The sequence below is a fragment of the Mixophyes fleayi genome, chromosome 9 (genome assembly GCF_038048845.1).
Source record: "Mixophyes fleayi isolate aMixFle1 chromosome 9, aMixFle1.hap1, whole genome shotgun sequence".
Taxonomy (NCBI): Eukaryota; Metazoa; Chordata; class Amphibia; order Anura; family Limnodynastidae; genus Mixophyes; species Mixophyes fleayi.
In genome coordinates, this window is record NC_134410.1 from 60,845,786 (window position 1) to 60,853,203 (window position 7,418).

Genomic DNA, 7,418 nt, shown 5'->3' on the forward strand with positions numbered 1-7,418 from the left:
CACACACTATGCATAAGGAAATGCCTTGGTCTTGATGTAAGTACAGGCAGAGGCGTTGGACACAGCAGGCATAGCAGGGCTCCACCATCCAGAGCTTCCATTCTCTTGCAGTAGGTGGGGGACTTCATCAATTTCCACCAAAGCATCTTAGTGGTGTGGCTGAGACACACTATTATATCTCCACTACTAGGGCTCTCGGCCCCTGAGTGCGGCAGGGTTCTGAGCCATTACATTTACTGAGTACATCACCCTGTGGTACTCTATTGCTCACTAATTGATACAGCTTGTAGGGTGTCCAGACCCTCACCTTGGCATGTTTACGAACCCTAGACAAGTGGACCATAGCCCTAGGCTAGTGTCAGGGTCACCTCTCTGGGATTCCCCACTCATGGGTTCATGGGATTCCCCTTTACCAGCCAGCCAATTATCATGGATCTGCCTAAATTAGCACTACTTCCAGCAAGGCACGGAGTCTAACGGGCAGAAGGTATTCACCAGGGACCACCGCAAGATGGTTTGGTGTTAGCTGCATCTGCCCGGCAGGTCGCGGCCCTTACTGGAGGAATCAGGTGAGATCTATAGGGGAATGTAGAGCGGTGAATCCGTCAGGATCAACAAACCTACTATAAAAGTAGATGGTGATATGACACGAGAGTGTCAGCTCTGCAGATATAGGTTACAGCAGGAGAGATGAAGTGTCAGCTCTGCAGACAACTGGTTACCACTGGGATAGTGGCGAAGTATACGATGAAGTGTCAGCTCTGTGGACAACAGGTTTGCAGCAGGATAGATGAACTGTTAACTCTGTGGACAACTGGTTACAATCCAGAGGAGGGAGAACAACCAGCAGGAGCAATGGAACCATGTCAGTACCTAGCAGGTAGCTTGAAGAGCAGACACTGAGCTGTAGGGGTAAGTGCCTTTTGAATTTGGAGCCAAAATTGAGCAGCCAATGGGTGAGAAGCGGAAGGCATAAAAGGATCGAGTCTGTGCATGCACAGACCCAAAAAGAAGGCGGACAGCCGGACAGAGCGCGACGGTCAGCGGGGAGCAGGTAAGTGTGCCAGGCTTTGGTTATAGAAACCGAACACCTGGCGTGTGACAGGAAGTCTACCACGCTGGGGCTGATTGGAGATGTTATCTCACTACAATATTTTCGCTCCACAAAATGAAATCTCATTTCTGCACTGGTCAATGAGGTACACACGTGTGCCTATTTCATACTTCACTAGGAACACCTTCACTCTGCTCAACTCATCCCTTGTGGCAGTTCAAATTCTCTTCTACACAAATGTGGCTATCTTGCTCTGCGAAAAGATGAGCCCAGATGGAAAGCAGATGTTTTATTTCTTCTCCAACACCACATAGATCTTCTCCAGTTTTTAAGGTACTCCTTATGAAGCACTGCATATGTGGGACCACAATTAGCAAGCATTAAGAAAAGTGACATGTCTGTAATTTAGGAACAATTATTCTTCTTGGATTATACTAGGCGATTTTTGTGGATGCTCTCAGTGACTAGTAGTAGCCCAGATTAATGCATATTGCGTGGGTTTCCTCCAAGTGTTCCGGTTTCCTCCCACACTCCAAAGACATACTGGTAGGTTAAGTGGCTACTATCAAATTGACCCTAGTCTTTGTGTCTGTGTGTGTGTGTGTGTGTGTAAGTGTGCTAGGGAATTTAGACTGTAAGTCCCAATGGGGCAGGTACTGATTTGAGTTCTTTGTACAGCGTTGCAGAATTAGTGGTGCTATATAAATGGTGATGATGGTACTTGTCCGCGCACTACATTTTCTACATGACTATTCAAACAGTACTGCAGCATTGCCTGTTGCATTTATCTTGTACATTTTTTATTTAAAGATTTTATATCCTAACAACAACACACTGTCAGTTAGAAATTACACTGTTCTCTGTCATTACAACAAAACTCAATCAATACATTGCAATCTCAACAATGTATTTTTAACAACGCACTGCATGCAACAAAAAGAAAATCTTTTACTCGACATTAGCGCCATTACCTAACTAGGTATAGAAACACATTGTGGAATCACTCAGTGTAGTTGTTTAAAAGCTACAATCTGAAAAAAAGTCTATTTTTTGATGCAGGGAAAGTCAACATTTGCACGTTACAAAGCATAGCTTACACAAACTCACAAAAACACAAACAGTAGTAAAGAAATGTTTACAAGATAACATGTATAATCATCAGTGGTTCAATGCTGTTTCAACAAAGAAAGTTGTGCAGGGCCATAAATATCATTAAGTGTATAGCTTTGGATGACTATTTTTCATATTGGCCTCAAGTGGTGTAATAACAGTCATAAAGATATAGTGAAACTTGGAATGGTTCACTTTTAGGTATTATTACCAAGTTCCATATAAAGAGTACAATGTGTCACTTTAAATCATTCTAGCAAAACACTGAAAATCCATGTTTAGTGAGTAAATAGAACTCTAACATTATTTAACACTAGATTAGCAGTTTTAAAAAGCAGATAACTATTGGCTGTGATGATGTAAATCTATTATTAAACAAAGGTAAATTACATATCCCTTAATGTTGCTAGGTTTCTATACAGAGGTTTAAAAGTAAACAGAGAAAGATGTTTATCTCAGGTTGTATCAAGATAAATGTACAAAGGCTAAAGTCTAAAGAATATATCTGCAAATGAACTGAAACCTCTAAGATCATTAACCCTACAAAGGAGTCCTCATACTGAAAATTTCAGATCTTTAATATTCTGAATGATGCACAGTTGTAAACCAAAATAGCTTTAGGGGCGCCAGTCAGATCCAGAACTTTAAAAGTTGTGCGCAAATATAGAGCTGCAATTTGTCCAATCAGTTTCAATCTAGGAATCTCAAACAGCACTGTTTGTATTTAAGCTTCTCTAGACTGTTATGCCTATACAGATTTCTCTGCTGCAGGAGCTGGTGTTGGTGTAGTCACCAAAACTATGGTCATAGGTATGGGACTCCTGCAGTTTTACTAATTGGAGGGAAAGTGATTAAAGCTAAATAAAACTGAACACTTAAAATTATTTACTAACTACAAAACAACCAGATGCAATGCGCCTTTGGGTTTTTACAGTCAAGCCTATTGGATCACCTAGCGCATACAAATGTGCACTTTTACTTCAGATTTTGGGGATTGCCTAAATACTTTGCAGTTATTTGCAGGAATGTGGGAGCGGGTGGAAATGGCAAGTTAAATTTATAACCTAAAACACTGCTCATCTGTCTTAAGCTAGGTACACACTACACGGTTTTTGTCCAATAATTGGCTCAACCAGCCGACATAAGACCGTTCATTCAAAAGTCGGGTCAGTGTGTGTAGTGACACGATGGACAAAAGTCTGCCCAAATGGACGATTGTCGCCTCATTTGGTTGGTCGTACCATTAAATATTTTCGTTCCAATATTGTTTCCGTTGTGTAGTGTGTATAAACTTCCGACTGATCTACGACAATCCTCCGATACTTCCTCGACTTGGGCGGCATGTGTATGTAAATTTTTTATGTCTGTCCCAGTCCCACATGGTGCGGTATCCGCACATCACAGGCTTTTGTTTTGTAAAGATGTATATTACACCTGTCTGGCTGCAGACCATTACACTTGTATAAAGCACGTGTGTTATTACCCTTTGCGTCATACGAAGGGATTTTATTATTAGGGAATAATCATTGCATTGCACTTTACCACTTAAATGGTTTTCTAAATTTTATGTATGTTACTAAACTTCTATTTTATATGAATGAATGAAGAGACAGTGTTGCCTTCTCTTTTTATGCAGCTTTAGGTGTTAACTATAGTGAAAGCTCTGCCCCTTTAGGCTAATGTCTTTGGTATATTGTTACATGCCCCGCAAATGATGCTTCAGTGTGTACGAAATTAAAATTATTGCTCACGACAACATGGCTGTAAAAAGTCGCTAAAGGGACGTTCGCTCTTCCCTTTATCATCTAAAACAAGACTAGTGTGTATGCAGTCCATGGACCGAGCGATCGGACCATCGATAGCATGTAAAATCGATCGGCATAAAAAGTTGGTGGAAAATTCTGTAGTGTGTACCCAGCTTTAATGAGACTAACAAGTCTGAATTTCTTGTGTCAATGTTATTTACATTTCTGTCTGTAAATTACAAATTGTGCCCTATTGTAAATATAGGCCAAGGTCTGATTACAGGCACCTCTAAGGGCGTGTAGTTTAGTGAGGGTGAAGATCTGCAGGCACCCGTTACACCAGGGACATTTTCCTAAATATACAATTTCCGCCCTTTTAGTGTTGTTTACAAATTTTGTCCCGCAACCAAAAGTCTTGTTTTAACACAGACACGATATGAGACACATTCAGCAAGGAACATTCTAATGTCAGCCATAAACTCAGTTAAAAAAAAAAATCAACCCGATTAGATTGATTTCAAATATAACTTAAATATATCTTGCAACATTCTGGAGACTGTTTAATCTGTAACTTTCATATTTGTCCAATGAGATTATTAGGTTACAGTCAGAAATTATAACTCTCTATGGGGCTAATTGAATTTGGCATGAGAAGTGGAATTCCCTGGGCATGCTGCTCATATACCACCACTAAAACATCTTCAGCCTTCGTCTGTGTTACCCAGGCTCTCCTGTATCAGAAGTCAGGTCCAGCTTCCTGCATTGCCTAGCAACAATTGACAACGGTTTTGAGAATGTGCAGAACTTCCCCTTTATTTTCATTCATTCTGAAAGTTTCCTGTTCAGGTCATCAAGAAGCACCTAGAGGTAATATAAAGGGGACCCTGTCATGTAGGCATTGCTAGGTAATTGTGTTAATATCCAGCCTCTGTATCTGATATTTACTTGTGTTTTGACCTTGCTTTTGGACTTCTTGGACTAGCTATTGTTTAACCACTTGGAACCTTGTTTACTGACATTGCTACACCGTATACTGACCTGGTTCTGAATTATCGGACTTGCTACAGTTTTACCCTGAAAATTCACTTACTAGCTTTGCTAAACCATTACTGACCTAACTCTGCACAATTGGACTCACTATTGTTTAACCTCTTGGAACCTAAACTTACCGACATTGGTATACCATGCACCGACCTGGCTCTAGACAATAGGACTTGCTACAGCTTAAATCCCTGAAGTCTCTGACTGATCTGCTATATTGGAAATTACTCTACTGGAACCACTGTCTCAGTAGCTTCTTGAATCACTTTCTAGCCAGCTTCCAACCATCGGAATCCATCCACTGTAGTAAGGTAACAGAATTCATTGTTTTCTTACTGTTACCGTGACAAGTGTGCTGTTACGCCCCCAAAACTCTGCTTATTGTGTCCAAATAATCACCCAATTCAATAAAAGGGTGTATCCTCCAGAGATTGTGCAAAAATAACAGTGCTGGATGAACAGAAAAGTTGGACTCAACTTTTAATACAACTCGGAATAGTGGGGGGCACAGCGTTTCATTGCCGCTAAATCCCCAGATATGTTACAGAAGCTATAACAAGCTATTGTGTAACTACATGTTCCAGCACATGCTGGCAGCCAGTGACTGGAAGGTAATTCTGGTGCTTGTTGATCTAAATCTTGTTGACTGCTGTGACATTTCTACATTGAGTGGTTCATCATTCATGTCTCCACCTTCCACTGTCTTACAGTAGCCCCACAGACTCTTCCCTTCACTACCTTATGTATCAATTCCCCACACCTCTTATTTTGTAAGCTCATTTGGGCAGGACCATCTTTACCTTCTCTCATTATATTATATGTTATTTATTTGCATAATGATTCCCTTAATGTACAGTGCTATGTAATATGTTGGTGCTTTATAAAAAAAAAAGCATAATAATAATAATAATAAAGTTTCTCAATTACTGTAGTTCCTGTACAATGGACATGGGCCCCCAAGACAATAAAAAACAAAACAACAGCCATTTTTTAAAATAAATTCATTGAATACAAATACTCACCGAAAACATTTGTTGACCACTTCACATCTCTCTTTATTATAATCCAAATGGAAACTCTTCAATAATCCATTGGAAGAAAAAACACCATGAAAACCAATGTTTGACTGTTTCAATCACAAGCGGCTAGCATGAAAAACGCTTGTGATTGGCTGAGATGCTAATGGGACTCCCAATCACTCCAAGTCACAGATATTCTGCTGCAGATGATTATAGCCAGCAGTGCTACAAGCATATAATTATAAATAAGAATCTCCATTGGATTACAATGGAGTAAATTCCCATTGGATTACAAAAAAAAAGAATTTCCCAATGGATTATTTTATAATAAAGTAGTGAATTAGTGTTGGGTGTGTAGAATGAATGATTGTTTTATCTGATTAATCTTTATTTTCAAATATGTCTGTTTTAATCTCTTAGGGACCCTAGTATATTATACTGGGACCACCAAGGTGGCAAAGTTGTCACTCCTGGGGAAACAATCTTTTTTTTTTACTCCATCCAATATAGCACAGGGTGGGCTGGGAAGAGCACCAGCACTTTTCAGCATATGGCTAGTAGTCTATGAGAGGAGTCTATGAGACGGAGGATTGCTATTGTTTTGCCCCGCCCTTCCCATAGAATAAATAGCCCTGTGCTGACAAGTGGCTGGTTTTCTCTATGTCAGGAAAATCCCAATCTAACAGAGGTTCTTAATGAGTAGTTCAGAAGTTTAATTACTGGATATTTAAACTAACTAAATGGGGCTGCTGGACAGGGCAGTAGATTCTTCTGTTCCCAAAAAAGATGATGAAAAGTTTATTGGCATTAGTGGAAGGTCGAAGAAAAGCATTACAATTGCAAATGCTGTGTGTACAAATGCTGTGTGTCCTGAAATACCTTGACCTTTAATTTGTGGAAACCTAGTTATTTGTGTATTTTTCTGGTATTGCAATCATTCGTGGACTTCACAGACTTCATACTTTCAATCATAATATTATGATTTAACCGTTTAATACAAAATTACATTAAGAAATATTACACATACCAATGCCACAGCATTTTGGATTTTTTTATAAACAATAATGCAGATGAGAGGATTATGCACGAGACACCCCCCATCTTCTGATTGCAGATGATACTGACAGCTATCAGGCGCACTAATGGGGCCAGGTATTGTTTTGTTCACATCCAAATAGGGTTTGAGGTTACCATAGGTTAATAAAAAATATGGGCAGACTAGATGGTTCTTATTTGCAGTCAAATTCTATCCTGGTACCATGATCTTCATAAATATATTTTGTACAATGCAATAGAAACAAAGTGCTAAAGGGTTGTAATAGGAAATACCCTGGTGTGACATCAATAGTGATTTAAAATACAAGTTGTCAATTTGTACTGGATCCATTACTCAAAATATGGGAGCCCTATTGTAATCTCCCATGACTAATAAGACTTTTTTTTTTTTTA

General features: G+C 39.5%; 1 long non-coding RNA gene across 2 annotated transcripts in view; it reads right to left on the minus strand.

Moving 5' to 3' along the window:
• LOC142101607 (uncharacterized) overlaps positions 1-6,031 on the minus strand; it is a 103,278-nt gene extending 97,247 nt beyond the window's left edge. For both annotated transcript variants that reach the window (XR_012679072.1, XR_012679071.1), the window contains exon 1: positions 5,973-6,031. This is a non-coding gene — a long non-coding RNA (uncharacterized LOC142101607). The remainder of the gene's footprint in view (positions 1-5,972) is intronic.
• Between the last annotated feature and the right edge of the window lie 1,387 nt (positions 6,032-7,418).